Source organism: Castor canadensis, chromosome 4, assembly GCF_047511655.1.
Source record: "Castor canadensis chromosome 4, mCasCan1.hap1v2, whole genome shotgun sequence".
Lineage (NCBI taxonomy): Eukaryota > Metazoa > Chordata > Mammalia > Rodentia > Castoridae > Castor > Castor canadensis.
The window spans coordinates 54,428,940-54,444,933 of record NC_133389.1 but is presented as its reverse complement, the minus strand read 5'-3'; the positions used below and the strand labels follow the sequence as shown (position 1 = coordinate 54,444,933).

Here is a 15,994-nt window from a genome sequence, read left to right as displayed (position 1 = left end):
ACAAGCTACAAAGTGGGAGGACCTAGCTGCCTGCGGCCATGTCCCAGGCTGAGCAGCAAAGCAGCTGGCAGGAGAGAATGAGGCTGCCAGCAGAGAGGTAGAAACCAGAGAGGTGGGGTTGGAAGTGCTGGGTCTATCATCCCTAACCCAGCTGCCTCTGCCCTTCTACTTGGGGTTCCTGCACTGATGGTGATGACAATCACCATCATCACAACAATAATACTGCTAATGAGCACAGACTTAGGATGTACTAACAGCTCCTCACACACCAGTTGCTGGACAAGGAAGAAGTCGGCTACTGTACAACTGCCTATTTCTTCCCAAATTGAATCACACTCTGCTTAGCCAACAGCTAAGAACTGTGTCTCACTTAGGCAGCACCACTAGATATTCAGGATACCCAATAAAATCTGATTTTTTGTTGATTTTTTTTTTTTTACATCTCCTTTCTTTTACTTATTCTGTTAACCTTTAGGCTCTCTGTACAGCTGTTTAGGTATAACCAGTTTTGGGTTACTTGCAGCCTTGGGTTTAGAAAGCAAAGGAGAGATTGGTTCTCTCACAATACTTCCTACAGAGCATACTCACTGGCCTATGGTCAACTCACTACCCCAGTCCCCAGTGCTCTCTGATAACCCAAGGTTACTAGCCCTACTTCATCCCCATGACAAATTCAACTTAAAACCAGTATCTGAGTGCTGGGCTTTGGGTTTCACACCTGTAATCCCAGCTACTCTGGAAGTAGAGGAGGAGGATTATAGCCCCAGCTACAGCTTCAAATCCTATCTGAAAAACTAACTAACATAAAAAGGGATGGGGGTCATGGCTCGAGAGGTGGCCCTGAGTTCAAACTGCAATACTGAAGGGAAAAAACTATCTATCAATGATATTAACTCTATTGATCTGTATATCTTAAACAAGGTGTTACTCTCCAGTAATGTAATCTGAAATGTTTTTAGAATATTCCTGGGGTGGGCATGGTGGCTCACTCCTGTAATCCTAGCAACATGAGAGGCAGAGATCAGGAAGATCACAGTTCCAGGCCATACATGGCAAAAAGTTTTCACGACCCTCCCCTCCACCTCCAGCTCAACCAATGGTTGGTCATCGTAATACATTTCTGACATTCCAGCTAAACAGGAAGCATAAATAGGAGGATCACAAAACTCTATTTCCAAAGTCACTAACGCAAAAAGGGCTGGCAAAGTGGCTTAAGTAGTAAAGCACCCACCCAGCAAACATGAGGCCCTAAGATCAATCCCCAGAAACACAAAAAAATAAAATAATATAATATTTTTACAGTCCCCCGTTCCTTTTCTCTTACCAGATACAAATTCTTCCTTTAGCAGCAAAAGCAATTTACTCTGCCCACAGTTCCAAACTTCTTGCATGCTCCTCTCCAAAATCATAAATTCTCTTTTTTCACTGGTCTACTTATTGCTGTCACCAAAGACAACAGAAACCAAGTCAGTTTTCACTCTACACAAAGCATTAGAAAAAGAATACCAATATAATCTCACAGGGGTTCAACTCTTAAGTGTATCCTGAGTACATATGTTGATTTCATTGATATTTTTTAAGAATATGGAAATTCTGGAATGTGGTATAAACAGAAACTCATTCCCTCATTTTAAATCTAAGGGTTGGGGTGGATGAAGCTCATCTGTAGAGCACTTGCCTAGCACACGAGACCTTGAGTTTGATCTCCAGCATTCCTAAAAGAAAAAATTTTTAAGACTTCCCATTTTACAGATCACAGAGAACACAGGATTTCCAGACTGTTAGTGACCAAAACAGATAAGGACCCCATGCTTCTTATGTGTTATACTCTAAGAAGGCACCCATTACAAACACCTAAATTCCAAACCAGGAATAACTATCATTTTAGTTTAAAACCTTGATTGCTTTTTCCTTCATATTCTTTTTGGAATATATGATGTTTGTCTATAATAGGTCTACATTTTATGCTTGGAGAGCATCTCATCTCATACCTTGGAATGACAAAAGCAGCACAAAACAGACTGAAGGAAAATGTTTTTCCAAAAGGACTTCAGACCCATCTCATGGAATAAAATGACTGTTTCCTCATATTTCCATCATTGCATCTTCCTAGTGGATAAATCACAAAACACCAGGGGAAAAATGTTTCCTTGCCAGTTCCTTCCCCAGGAGAGAGTTTAAATGTTGATCACTTTCTCATTAGAGAGACAGTGTTCATTTGAAAGGAAGAGCTTTGTCATCCTATTCAAAACATCCCTAAACAACCCAAGGGACCAAAGCAAGAAACCATCAGATAGAACCATTTTGTGGGTCCCTGGTGCTCTGCGAAAACACAGCCAGACAGAATGACAGGAACCCCCATTAGCAGCAGAGAAGAGAATTGAAACCAGAGAAGCTACACCCTGGGACTCTATCAAGGATCAAAAGAATACTTGCTTTCTTCAAAGGAAAAGTTTGAAAGAGTAAGGAAAGCCAGGCACCAGTGGCTCATGCTTGTAATCCTAGCTACTCAAGAGGCCAAGATCAGGAAGATTACAATTTGACGCCAGCCCAGGCAAACAGTCTGTGAGACCCTATCTCAAGAAAGCACATCACAAAAACGGGCTGATGGAATGGCTATAGGTGTAGGCTCTGAGTTCAAGCCCCAGTACAGCAAAAAAAGAAAAAAACAGCAAGGAAAAAACTGTCATGCCAGTGACAGTTTCAACTCTAGCCTCCAGGGGTCACTGTTAAATTTTGTAGCTACTTAAAAGAGCAAGTCTCCAAAGAGCCATGTACAAAATATTCTCCAGCTAGTACTTTCATAACTCTTGCAGAACATAGACAACACCTATTGACAAAATATTTTAGGGTGCTAATATTCCTTAAAAATCTGCTACTGTTTTTTAAACAACCCCAAATACCATGTTTTTTTTAAAAACTTTTTAATTTCAAAGAACAAAGAGTGATTTAACACCTCACAGCTGAAAAATCTGGATAACTGAATGACCTTGAGGTATCTGTTAGAATTCTAATTACTTTTTCCCCTCAAATCATCTACCTCCTATTTCTGTATAGTTTATAAACACAGAGAAAAGGAAGGATGAATTCATACATGAGCAGAAAGAAGGTTCAGAAAACAAGTCAAAAGCATTTTACTCTGTTCATCTAGGTATGTGTGCGTGCAAATGAGTGTGAAAAGAATATTCACACACAAAAGAATGTAATCGTGTATTATATGGTCAGTTACTTACATGTGTAATACACAGCCTGTAAAAAAAATCTCCCAGAAAGAATATTAAAGTTTATTTTTAAATTCTCTTAATTCATCAAGAGTACAAAAGTAGCAAAATAATTTAATTTCAGTATTACACTTCAGCAATCAAAATCTGGGAAATTAATTTAAACCTAAGCTTATTTAAATTTGTTTCCACTTCATCACAACTTTAGCCAAATAAACATGACGGGGTAAACATACCCTGGTCAAAGCTTAGAAATGCTACAAGTTATTTTCCTCTTCTGGAGAAACACAAAGCACAGAAAGAGAGCTGTTTAATTTTATTTGTTCAACCTAGAATTTCTTAAAATTAATAAGCACCAAACATATTATTCATTGGCTACCTTTTAATTTTTCATGAAATATATCATAAGAAACAAAAAAAAACCCACATCAAACTATAAACTCAATTTGAAAATCACTTAGTTTAGGTTTTAATGCCAAAAAAACTTTAAGAATTTTTAACTGCTACATACAAATATATATGTTTATTTTGTTCTTGACTTTTGAAATTTCCTTTTGGGAGACAATTTTATTGTCCAGAGAATCTATGTCAGTATATATTAAATCCAAGTTTGCCAGTTTCATTTCCATTGATCATATTCCAGTGCTACTAAAACACAAACTTATTTACTAAATTTTATCAGTTCCACACAATGATAATATTTCATATTTCTCAAAAAGAAGCTCAAAGTATATTTCAGGCATTTTTATAATTCATTTCAGAGTACTATCATGACACAGGTGAGAGATTAATCGTTCCATTTTACAAATGTATCAAAGGCATCTTAGAGAAAGTGAGTCATAGCAAATTTGGAAGTAAAACTCACTTATTGAGCCTTCAGAATGTAATTGTTCATCCAGATGGCAATGTCCCTCTACAAATTAAAAGTACGATCTTCTCTGTGTGGCTATCTTCTTAGGGAAACATTAAAAGAAAGGACAAGTGAAAAATATTACGATGGAATCTTCTCCACGATGGAGTGTTTGATTCTTGCAAGGGTGCTGGATAATCAGCTGAAGGGGTAGCCCCTCCAGACAGGAGAAGTTGTTCTTGGTTATATAATTCCAACAGTGAGCCAAAGAGCTTGGTACTAGTCATTTTCACAGAACTACTACTGGAATTTGCATAGTCATTTGCAATAGGCTACAGAATAAAATACGAATCAGTCAAGCAAGTTGAAGTAACTTTAAATATCTTAAAATAATTTAATCTTCTGTATTTGTTGTATATGCTTAAAGAGTTAGTGACTATTAAGCATATTTATTGTTGCTATTCTCACTTTCAAATTATTTGGAGGCTGTCATTTAAGGAAAAGCTTTCTAATAGCTTTTCTAGTTCCTTACACACACACACACACACACACACACACACACACACACACACAAAACACACACATGCTTGTTTTCTAGCCCCTGCCAGGACATTGTTATTTCTTTCAAAAGAATCAAAAACAAACTACTGGATATTTTCTTTTGCAATATTTTCGTTTTTAACATTTAACCTTGCCTCCTGACACACTTTGCCCAGTAGAAGTGCTTTTTGGACAAAGCTATTTGTTTCCCCATTCCTAATATTACAACAACCCAACCTACAATCACTGGGGCTCTCATTTCCACACCTAAAACTTTTCCCTTGCCTCTATGCTTAGGCTAACACTTTGTCAAACCTCCAATGCTCAGCTCTTTTATCACTGGTACTCTCCTGACTTTGCAAAGCTTCCTGGGAAATGAAATCTAGTCCCAGAATCTCAGTCCAGGGCTGGGCTCCTCCAACTCTCTCAGGAGCTACTCACTATTCTTATGGTTCCCAGTGCATTTCTATTCTCTGTCACCCACAGCTCCTGTCCCTGTGTTTTACTAGATCATCTATGCCATCATCCCATCTCCCACCAGCAATGCTCTTCCTAGACCTGCCAACCCTAAATGCTATGCCTGTTCTCCAGTCTCCTCCTCCACCACCCGGATAGTCTATCAAAGCACTAAGTTCCAAGTACTTGAGAATAGAATCCAGAAATGTTCAACTATTCTCAAGACAATGAAAATCTCAAAGAACCAAAGAGTAGACAGGGTAGTAGATATCCACACAGATCTCTGCACTCTCCCTGTGAAACTCATGTCAATGAAAACAAACTGGATCATCAGGTTTTTGTTCACTGATAATTTTTATTTAGCTTGTTTTGGTTCCATCCATGTCCACCACGTACTAGCTGTGGAATCTCTATAAAGTTACTTGGCCTTCCTAAGCCTCCATGTTCACGTTGGTGAAATGGGGAAATACTCTTACCTCATTAGGTTTTCATAAGGCCTAAATGAGATGGCCCACATAAGGCACTGAGTGAGTGTTGAGGTTACAAACATAACCACAGTATGAACCCCTTTCTCACCAGCTCTAACCAAACAGAGGAATAAAAAATAAATTAAATAAACACAACTGGTACCTGAGAATGTCAAAATAAACCATGTTATATTTTTCCCCCAACTGTCACTTGATTCCTCCCTTTCATTGTGTTTGCTGGTGGCAGCTGGGCCATGACACCAAGATCAACAACATTAGCACTTCTCAGCACTGAATCCATGCCAGCAAATGTCATGAGCCACTTGTTCTCCTCACCGTGCTGCTGAACGGGGAGAGGCAGGTTTCCGCTGAAGGAACCATTAAAAATCCAACATTGTTTCTATCCTTGAATACTCTTGAAGACCCCTTGCCCCTGAAAGGATCAGGCTTTCAAGCCTTTATCCACTGACAAGTTGGATTTTGTACGTGCTAAGTATTATTCTGCCAGAGTCCTGACCCTGAGGTTGGAGTTCTCAGTATTCCAAAGTAAGCCAGATTTACAGTTAGGACCTCTTTCAGAGAGAGAAGATCACCCTTTTCAGGATCCTCTGACACTTATTTTACCATGGCTATTCCTCATAATTTAAAAAGTCCTCTCTAGGGGTGGTAAAATGTCTAATGCTGTGCAAAGTTTTTCTAAAGAATGGCAAAAGTTATCCATCTAAAGGACTACTTATCAAAAATGTAGGTTCTGATCCATTAGTGAGAAGTAAAATTTAGTTAGTATCAATTGACATTTTTTTAGCAAAAGCAAACAAGAATAAAATAAAACACATTATATCCTAATTACTAAGGGTAAAATAGTGTCATGTTTTAATTATATGTGTGTTTGTGTTAGTCTGTTGTTATTATAAAAAAAATACTTATGATAATCAGCTTATGTTTTAAAAAAAGATTTATTTTGGTTCATAGTTTTGCAGTTTCCAGTCTATGATCAGGTTGACCCCATTGTTTTGGGCCTGTGGCAAGGCCACACCCATGGGGGTAGAGCATGACAGAGCAAACCTGCTCACCTCAACATAAGCTAGGAAGCAAAAGGTAAGAAAGGGCCTAGTGTCCCACATGCATTTTGAGGGAACACCATCAATAACCTAAAGACCTCCCAGTAGGTCTCACCTCTCCATAGTGCCACCCTGAGGACTACACCTTCAATACATGCGCTTTGGGGGATGCTTATCCAAACCATAGCAATATATATGAATGCACTGGCTCATATTGTAAACATGTAATTCTTATACAGAGCAACATGAAATATTTTGGAAGGCACAGATTCAATGGAATAACTGAATCAGTATCAAGCCCTTCTTCTACACATCAGTAGTATTTCAGACTCTGGAGGAGGTTGAACATTAGAAAGCTACTGAGAGTGTGCAATAAAATTTAGCTGCATGCTAAAAGTTATTCTAACAAATTTAGGGGAAATTAATTCAAGGTTTGATTTACATTGGATGGCTGGAAATCTTTACAGTAAAGAATGTAGGCTTGACACCAGAGTGCTGGGGCTCAAATCAGTAGCCCCTGGTAGCTGTGTGATCGTGAGTCAGTAACTTAGGATCGCCAAGTCTAAGGTTCCTTGGGTGACATGGAGATAAAAGCAGTCACTATGAGAATTGAATAAATTATTATAATTAATTATTAGATATAAAAATAATTAATTACTAGAAATGAGTTATACAACACTTAGTGCCAGGGTCTGACACAAAGTTAACACTTTTAGCTATGATAGGCTAAGTATCCCTTATCCAAAATGCTTGGGGCTATAAAGCCAGGAGGTTTTAAAGAAGTGTTCCTACCCATGGCTACTGGGTCAGGCACCTCTGACAGAAGGCAAACTCCTATTTTTTTGGCCAAGGCCTTTTATTTAAGTAGAGACAAAAATGATTATTTCTGCTGACTCCAAACGTATCTTTTCTTAGTCATGGAGTTATTTTAGAAGGGGTTCCCCTACACAATTTATTTAACCAGATATCTTCTAACTTTTACTTCCTCTGAATTCTGCTTTATACTGTTGTGTCTAGTTTTAGACTTAAGAACTTTTGACTTTACTGTCAGCTATCTGTCCCCTTCTCCTGTACTAATTTATCACTAGACAAGAAACCCTATTTCCCTCAAGACTGAGAAATGTTCAAACATAAGGGGGAAATTGTAAGAGATGCTCAAACTGCTTTTGCTGAAAAGCATGGACTCCTTACTCAGGCCCAAGAATTAACTAAAAACAGGAGAAAAGCATGGTATCTCTCCTTCATTTTCTGTCTTTGCTCTAAGTCATTCTCTTTGTAGTCCCCTTGCCATCATCTTGGATTCCAGGAAAGACAGATGATAACATCTTCATAACAAGGCAACCAAAACTCCCTCCAACAGTGAAGCCTCCTCAGGATGGATCAACCGCCTGACTCTAGATAACAACTCCAGAACCTCTCCCAGAACAAGGCCTGGGATAACCAGACCACACCTGTGACTGGACCGGTTTCACCATGCATACTTCTCCCCACCCTGCCCCCAGTTCTTTGTCTATTTAAGCCCATAGCCCATGTCTGCACCCTGAAGATGGGTAGAGATGGACTGAGTGCTCACTTTGCCTGGCATGTCCTGAGCCATGTAATAAACCTCCTTTATCTGCCTAAAAAAAAAAAATGCTTGGGGCTTAAAGTGCTTCAGACATTTTTGGATTTTGGATTCTTCTGGATTTTGGAATATTCTCATCTATATAATGTGTTGTCTTGGGTGAGCCATTTTTAACACAAAATTCATTTATGTTTCCTAAACTGTTTATTCATATAGGCTTGAAATAATTTGATACATTATTTTTAATGCACCCAGGCTTTGACTGCAACTCGTCACATGAGGTCAGTTGTGGAATTTTCCACTGTGGTGCCAGGTCAGTGCTCAGAGTTTCAAGTTTGGGATTCTGGAGCATTCTGGATTTCAGAGTTTAAAATTAAGACTACTTAACCCCAATTTTATGTGCCAATGAAACTGGAAGTTGCTATTGTTGCTTATTACATGCAAAAATATACAATCGTCTAAATAACTTTATCTCAGAAGGTTACACCCAGCACACCACAAAGACCAAATAGCTATTTTCTCTCACTTACACTATCCAGTCAATTAAAACTCCTACTAACTCAAAATATCAAGCCCACCTGAACAAGCTTAAGAGAAGCCTAGAGCTCCATTTTCAACCAGAGATACCCAATAATGGGTGCTGTTTGGGGAGGTGGGGTTAACACTAGGATATTTTATTCTGTGTAGTCACGGCTAGTGTGAGTTCAAAAATAAACATAAAGACTATATCCAGGGTAACACTCGTGAGGAAAATTTTGTCTTTCAATCTTTTTCCATAAAATACCAAAAGAAGTTCCAAGGAGCTTTCAACTAATTATTTCACAGCCTTAATAGTTTACCTAAAGCTAGTTCTTTAAAAAAAAAAAAGAAAGAAAGAAAGAGAAAGATACAAAGAAAGAAAAGAACCTGACCTCCATAGGAGCATTAGTGGACAAGGTAAAGAAGGCAACAACCCCCTCACCCACCCGATGACAGGAAGCTCAGAAGTAGAGAAATAGGCAGAGGTGGCAGAAGTAGGAGGCTAGAGATCTAACTGTGCCTCTACACTGATTAGGACAGCATTTCATTCTCTTTGGTCTACTCCCACTTCCCAGCAGCAAGGAAGAAATAATGCAGAACTCTCCAGGTTTAGGGTGGGTTAAATGTGGAAATCTTTAGTCAAGACACAATTTCTCCCGAATTCCTTGAGCAGGCTACAAATGACTTTCAGGTGACATGCACCTTTTCTTGTTTTTTTTTTTCTTTGTGGTGCTGGGGAGTAAACCAGGGTCTCTTGCATGCTAATCAAGTGCTCTATCACTGAAGCTGTGTCCCTAGCCCAGACGTGGATTTTTTTGGAGGGGGTGCGGCTGGTACTGAGGTTTGAACTCAGGAGCTTTGGGCTTGGTAGGCAAGCATTCTACAACTTGAGCCCTATTCCTAGCGCCTTAAATGGACTTTTTTAGTTTGTTTTTTAGATAAGGTTTCATGCTTTTGCCCAGACCAGCCTCAAATCATGATCCTCCTACCTCTGCCTCCTGAGTAGCTAGATCACAGACAAGTGCCATCATGCCCAGCAGACTCCATCCTCCTGTTGGACTGTCTCAATTCCAGCACGTGGTCCACATGTCTTCTTATTGGTTGGACCCCAAAGACACATTCTTCACACTAACCTTCAACTGAAGATTAGCTTAAATTTATGGGAAAAGGAATTTCTCAGAGCACTGACCATACAGGTGAGTCTGATTCTGATTAAGATATCAGATTATGTAAAGAAGTAGACAAAAAAAAGAAACTGTGTGCCCAGCTCTACGCTAGAGACTTATACACATCTGCTCATCTAATCTTCATTAAATGAAGTACATATTTCTATTTCCATTCTACAGATGATAAAACTGAGGTTGAGAGCAGCCAAGTAATTTGTTTGAGATCTCACAACAAGTAAACAGTGCAGCCAACTTTGGAAACTGAACCGAAGAGCTACCTTGTTATCCAAATCCTCCCAGACAAACACACACACATAATAGGAAATATCCCAACCTTCATACTCCCTTTCACAAACCATCTCCCAAACCTCTGAAGATAACAGGGATAGGAGGGGAACTGAGCAGAGAAAGGGCAAGGCCACAGGTAATTTCCTAGCTTCCTCTCAGAGAAGGGTCTACTGACATTCACAGAGACTAGCTCTCAACCCAGCTTGGGAAAAACATGTCCAAGAGTAATTTAACACCAAGCCAAGTAGGGTCATCAAGAGTAGAAGGAGAACTAGACTTCACTTGGAAGAAAAGTGACCCACATCTGAGCATTCTCTCCTATGCAAGAATCTTCACTCCATTTTAATGAAATAGAACCAAAAATGACATATTACATTTCTAAATGCTCTCGATTTTTCAGTGCCTCAGTGAATACCACCTCCTCTTGAAACAGTACACTAAAGACATCATGATATTGACTTACACTGAAGATATCATAATATTGAGTTAACTTAAATGCCAAATAATACTGTGATTATGTTCTAGCCATGTTTGAGCTAGAAACAGTGCCATGAAATTTTAATGAAAAAAAAATCTTTAATTCATATAAAATTTCCTAATTGAAAAATGAACTCTCTATATTCCCAAAGAAACACACAGGATGCAGACCATAGTTATTGTTTCAGGAAGCAGACAGTCCTTATTAATGTTGTCTTAAGAACTCTTTTTCAGCTAAACATGTGCCATAATTCAGGGAAATGTTTGCATAACTCAGCATCATTTAAAATCAAAATGCATATGCAATCCAATCTGAGATCATTTTGAAAGTCCTGGCTCCTATCAGATGTCCAAAACGGATAAAGAATTTTCATACAAAGCCTGTATCCTTAATGAAAATCTCTCTCTCCTTCGCTCCTCACCTCTGGCTGATCATGTCAAAAAGCAGTTTTTCCCAAAAGAAAGTGGATTGAGTAGGAATGGGGAAAGGACACAAAACTATTCCACTCCTTCTGGCTGCCATCTCCTGAGTTGTAACAGATTTTGCAATATGTATAAGCAAGGGTGGCTGATATATTATTCATCAAAGATTTATTGGACCATTAAACTCAATTACACAGTGAGTGACCATGGGACCCTTTAAGATAACAATAACAACAAAATGTGCATTAAAATAGATTTTTTAAAAATACTCTCTAGGAGAAGAAAAAGAATAAAGAATGATTGCTTTAATATTGATTTCTAGGCCTCAGGATGAAAATTATAGCAAGCTTCTCTCAGTCCCCAATACTTAGTTTTTAAATTAACAGCTCAGTCTCCAAGATCCCACTTCTCCTATTGTACAGAACGGATTGCACAGAGCTGAACCCAACACCATGCCTCCACCACACAACAATCACATGCAGCACTTCATTCAACAATTATTTACTGAGACCTTCATATGTGCCAAGCTCTGCATTAACACAAGATGTATTGATGAATTAAACAGCCCCGCCCATGCCCCTCCAGCTTAGGTGGATACAGGAACCACCAGGGCATGGACCTTCACTAGGCATGGACCTAGGGCATGGACCAAGAGGCAGTCAACTCTTAGTCCACAGGTGAGGCCCTGTCTATGATGAGGTTTACACCTGTTGGAGGCAAATGGTAAAAGTACAGACAATACAGATTTCCATAAAGCTGAATGTACTCTATTTCAAAATGATCCTTTATCCCCACCATCTTCCTTATCTTGTTCTGTTAAAAATTTCCTTCCTCTTTATGAAATAATGGTGACAAAAGACGGTCATGACTTTTATACAACCTCACTTAAAAAACTAATTTCTCCTTTTAAAAGCTATTGTTATATGAAATCCAATTCTAAGACATTCTGCTTTTGACCACCATCCCCTCTTACAAGATTAGCAGATAAAGAGGTCTATGAATATTACAAAATTAAGGGCAAGAAGACCCCTCCTGATGAGCAGCTGAAGTGGGCTGGGTTTGACAGCTCTTTCTTGGTATATCTGGAAGTCCAGCTTGACACAGTATCACTAAAGTTAATAAAGTCTGTCTCCTGGCTCTGTGACTAACCATTATTGAGACTGGAGAATTAGGTTGCCAAGACTAACCCAAAAAACTCTTCTTTTATGAAGTGAATTAATTAGTTAATATTTGTGGAGAGCTCAAAAGTAGCAAAGGGTTATGTTCATGATGAATTCACTCAGGATGACAGAAAGATGATTAGGAACTGAGGGGGATATATCTGCAAAGAAAGAGTTCCAATAAAGCACTAGCCAGGCACTGGTGGCTCACATCTGTAATCCTAGCTCCTCAGGAGGCAGAGGTCAGAAGGATCTCGGTTCAAAGTCAGTCCAGGCAAATAGTTTGCAAGACCCTATCTCTAAAACACTCAACACAAAAAAGAGATGGTGGAGTGGCTCAAGCAGTAGAGCACCTGCCTACCAAGTGTGAGATCCTGAGTTCAAACCCCAGTATCGCCAAAAAAAAAAAAGAAAGAAAGAAATCTTTAAGGGTTACATCATTAACCTAAACATAAATAAGCACCTCTTGTAATTTCCTCGGATCAAGAGCCCCAGGAAACAGCAGCCAGCTTTGTTCTTATTGCTGAATTTTCCCTTTCAGTTTATCCTAATTCTAGGCCCTACCACCTGAGAAAATAGGAAGGCCAGAGGCAAAGGGACAGGTGCCTCCACAGTGAATCTTAAAGCAGCTTGGTTTCATCGTGTTACCCAAAACTGCCAACTCATTTGTACTGGGCTCCTAGTGGGGAAAGCTGTATTCCAAAAGCTGTATCTTAAGAAATTTCTAGAGCTGTGACAATAATGACCATTTATTGCTTACCCATTTAATGACCCCTTGTGCTAAGTACTTTCCACACATTGTGCTAATACTTTTTCACAGCAGACCTTACAAACAGGCAGCATTAGCCTCAATTTCTAGTTGGTGAAATTGAAACCTAAAGAAACTTGCCCAAGGTCATAGAGCTCAGGACTTGAACCACCCTCAAAATCCTGTTTCTAACCACAACATTATTCTGCTTTCTGCAAAAGCCCTAAAGCACACGGAAAGAAGGCAGGTTTCTTCTCCACATGCAAACTCAACCTCTTGTAGTGAATATTGTGACACCACTGCAGTGCTCCCTCCCTGGCCGTCAAGAATGTTGTCTACTGAGAACTCAGAGCTTTGTTCCTCTACAGCAATTGCTCTTGGCCATCATGGGGGCAGTTGCTTAGTCTCCCCAAGGAAGCAGGGATCCTGTGACTGGTCGATGTGAAAATGCAAAATCTGTACTGTCTTTTCTCACTGAGGGACACCTTTGACAAGGCAGCTCAGCCTCTGAGCACGGTGGATCAGCTGAGGCCTCTACGGCGACTTCAGCACAGTCCACCAGCTCTTTTCCCCAGACCTACTTGGTTCAATTCCTTGCAAGTACAGTTACTGAGAGCACTGCCCAATAAACCACTTGCACACAAATCCTTCTCAGCATCTGCTTCCCAGGGAGTCTCAACTACAATATTTATAACAATGTATATTTTTATGTAGGATGACAACTGCTACAACTAAAGTAATTCTGAAGAGTTCTCCATAACAAAGAATTTGTTTTACCAAGCAGTCTCTATAGCTGAAAGTCCCAAACCCCACAAGGCCTATAATACTGCAGAATGATATACTATAAGAAAACCTCCTGCCAGGTGCTGGTGGTTCACACCTGTAATCCTAGCTACTCAGAAGGCAGAGAGCAGGAGGATCACAGCTCGAAGCAAACATGGGCAAATAGCTCACAAGACCCCATCTTGAAAGTACCCAACACAAAAAAAGGGCTGGCAGAGTGGTTCAAATGGTAGAGCACCTGCCTAGCAAGCATGAGGCTCTGAGCTCATACGCCAGTACCACCACAAAACAAAGAAAAAGAAACCTCCCATCTCTCTTAATAATTAATATCTTGTTATCAATAGTCAAGTCACAAAAAGACTTGAAGGTGACATCCTTGCCTTGAATGTGGAGGCTGAAAAGTGGAGGACTGGACCATTGGGGTCAAAAGTAATTGGAGCCCATGAAGTGAGACAGGATTTATAGAAATATAGAAAACATTGTGGAGAAGTAGCTCCACTGGTACCATCGTCTTGGTGATCACATTTTATCTTTCTTATCAGCAACTCACTGAAGTACAAAACTGACAATCTAGAACTGAACTGTCCAACAGGGTTGCCCCTCGCCAGACACATGTGGCTATTTAAAATTGATTAAATGTATAAAGTTAAAAATTCAGTTCCTCAGTCACACTAGCCAAATTTCAAATGATGGATAGCCCCCATGTGGCTACTGGCTACCATACCAGACAGCACAGAATATGAACATTTATCATTGCCAAAAGACTGGATTAGGTAGCACTGGTCTAAAATGTAAAACCTTGTAGATATTAGAGTACTGCCTTTAAACTAACCACTAATAACTGGTCTCCATGCTCCTATGGAATAAGAACAGTGTCTTTGATGATAATTTATAAGAGATTTATCTTCACCATTGAGTTAATGAGACTACAGCCTGTTTACATAATACTCCACCCAGAATTTGGGCCCACAGCAATTAAAAAGCCCCTCTGCCTGAACATACAGGCCCCCAATTATATCTGTAGGAGATGCTGAGAAAGAAGAGAAGTCAGTTTTCTGATATGCATGCCCATGACAGACCCCATGAATTCTGTGGAAAGAACAAAGCAATAGAACTACTTTTCCACATTATGAAAGAGGGTTGTCTAGAGGTGGAAGCCTATGAAAAGAATTCACAAGGCAGGCCTGACCCCAAACATTTAAAGGCCCACTTACAGTACTGACCTTTGGCTGGTATCTAGGACCTTGGATTTCAGGAAGGTTCCCACCATTACCTGAACTAAGAAGACTATCTCCTTGTTCCTAAATTGTTTATACAAACAATATGGTTTACACTGATTACCTGCTGTCCTGGAGTTGAATTTTGGTAGTCAAGCAGAGTCTGTCTACCTAACCAGCTTCCTTAAAAACCCTGCATGCTGAGTCTCTTTCACATGTGTCCTCACAATTCATTGCCAGAGTGATTCCCCTAGGAGACAATTCTTGGAAGTTTAAGCCTGATTTCCCAGGACTTTGCTCCATTCATCTTTTCCCTTGGCTGATTCTGCTTTGTAACCTTTCACTGAAATAAATAATGACTGTAAGTACAATTATACTGAGTCTTGAACAGCCTCCCAGCATATATCAAATCTGAAGGTCTTGACGACCCCCAACAGAAAATACCTCAGAGATAAATCCACTAATCTCCTTCTGAGTGAAAGAGAAAGCTATTGATTCCTCCCCAAAACCCAGGGGAAAGGGACCAGGTGTGCTCTGAAGCCTGTGCTTGGTTTTGCCAGAAGATCATATATATTTCTCCAAGCAAATGGGGTCAATGCTAACATATGACCTCTATCACTGATATGCATATGAACAGACACTAATTATATCAAGTCCCTTCTACTTCCTCCCTGAGGTTCATCAGTTTGTGACCTGATACCTCTGCCTGTTTTTCCCCTTCGCTTCATTCTTCAGAAATATCCTAAGACAGAACTAGACACAGAGGAATCATCTGAAGTGCTCACATACAAAAATGAATGAAAATTCATCAAACTGATGTTTGGAGAGTCATTGGTTATTTGGTTTGACTTACTTAAAAATATTGCAGACCATAGGCCAATTCAGACAGCCTCTAGCGCAACTGTGGTTTGTCCAGGCATCTATGAGAAATCAAGCCCACTCCTATTGGAGGAATGAGAAGCAGATCTCTCCTATACCTGGAAATCCTAACAGTCTTGAATAGGAATTCTCAATATTTTCTAGAAAGAATCTTCAAATCTAGATGTAAGGATGA

The 15,994-nt window shown here is 39.6% G+C and overlaps 1 long non-coding RNA gene across 2 annotated transcripts in view; it reads right to left on the bottom strand.

Annotated features, from left to right (window-relative positions):
* Positions 1-1,171: 1,171 nt before the first annotated feature.
* LOC141422348 (uncharacterized) overlaps positions 1,172-15,994 on the bottom strand; it is a 41,191-nt gene continuing 26,368 nt past the window's right edge. The window contains exon 4 of one of the 2 annotated variants that reach the window (XR_012446897.1): positions 1,172-1,440. This is a non-coding gene — a long non-coding RNA (uncharacterized lncRNA). The remainder of the gene's footprint in view (positions 1,441-15,994) is intronic. The other variant, XR_012446898.1, reaches the window with a different exon arrangement.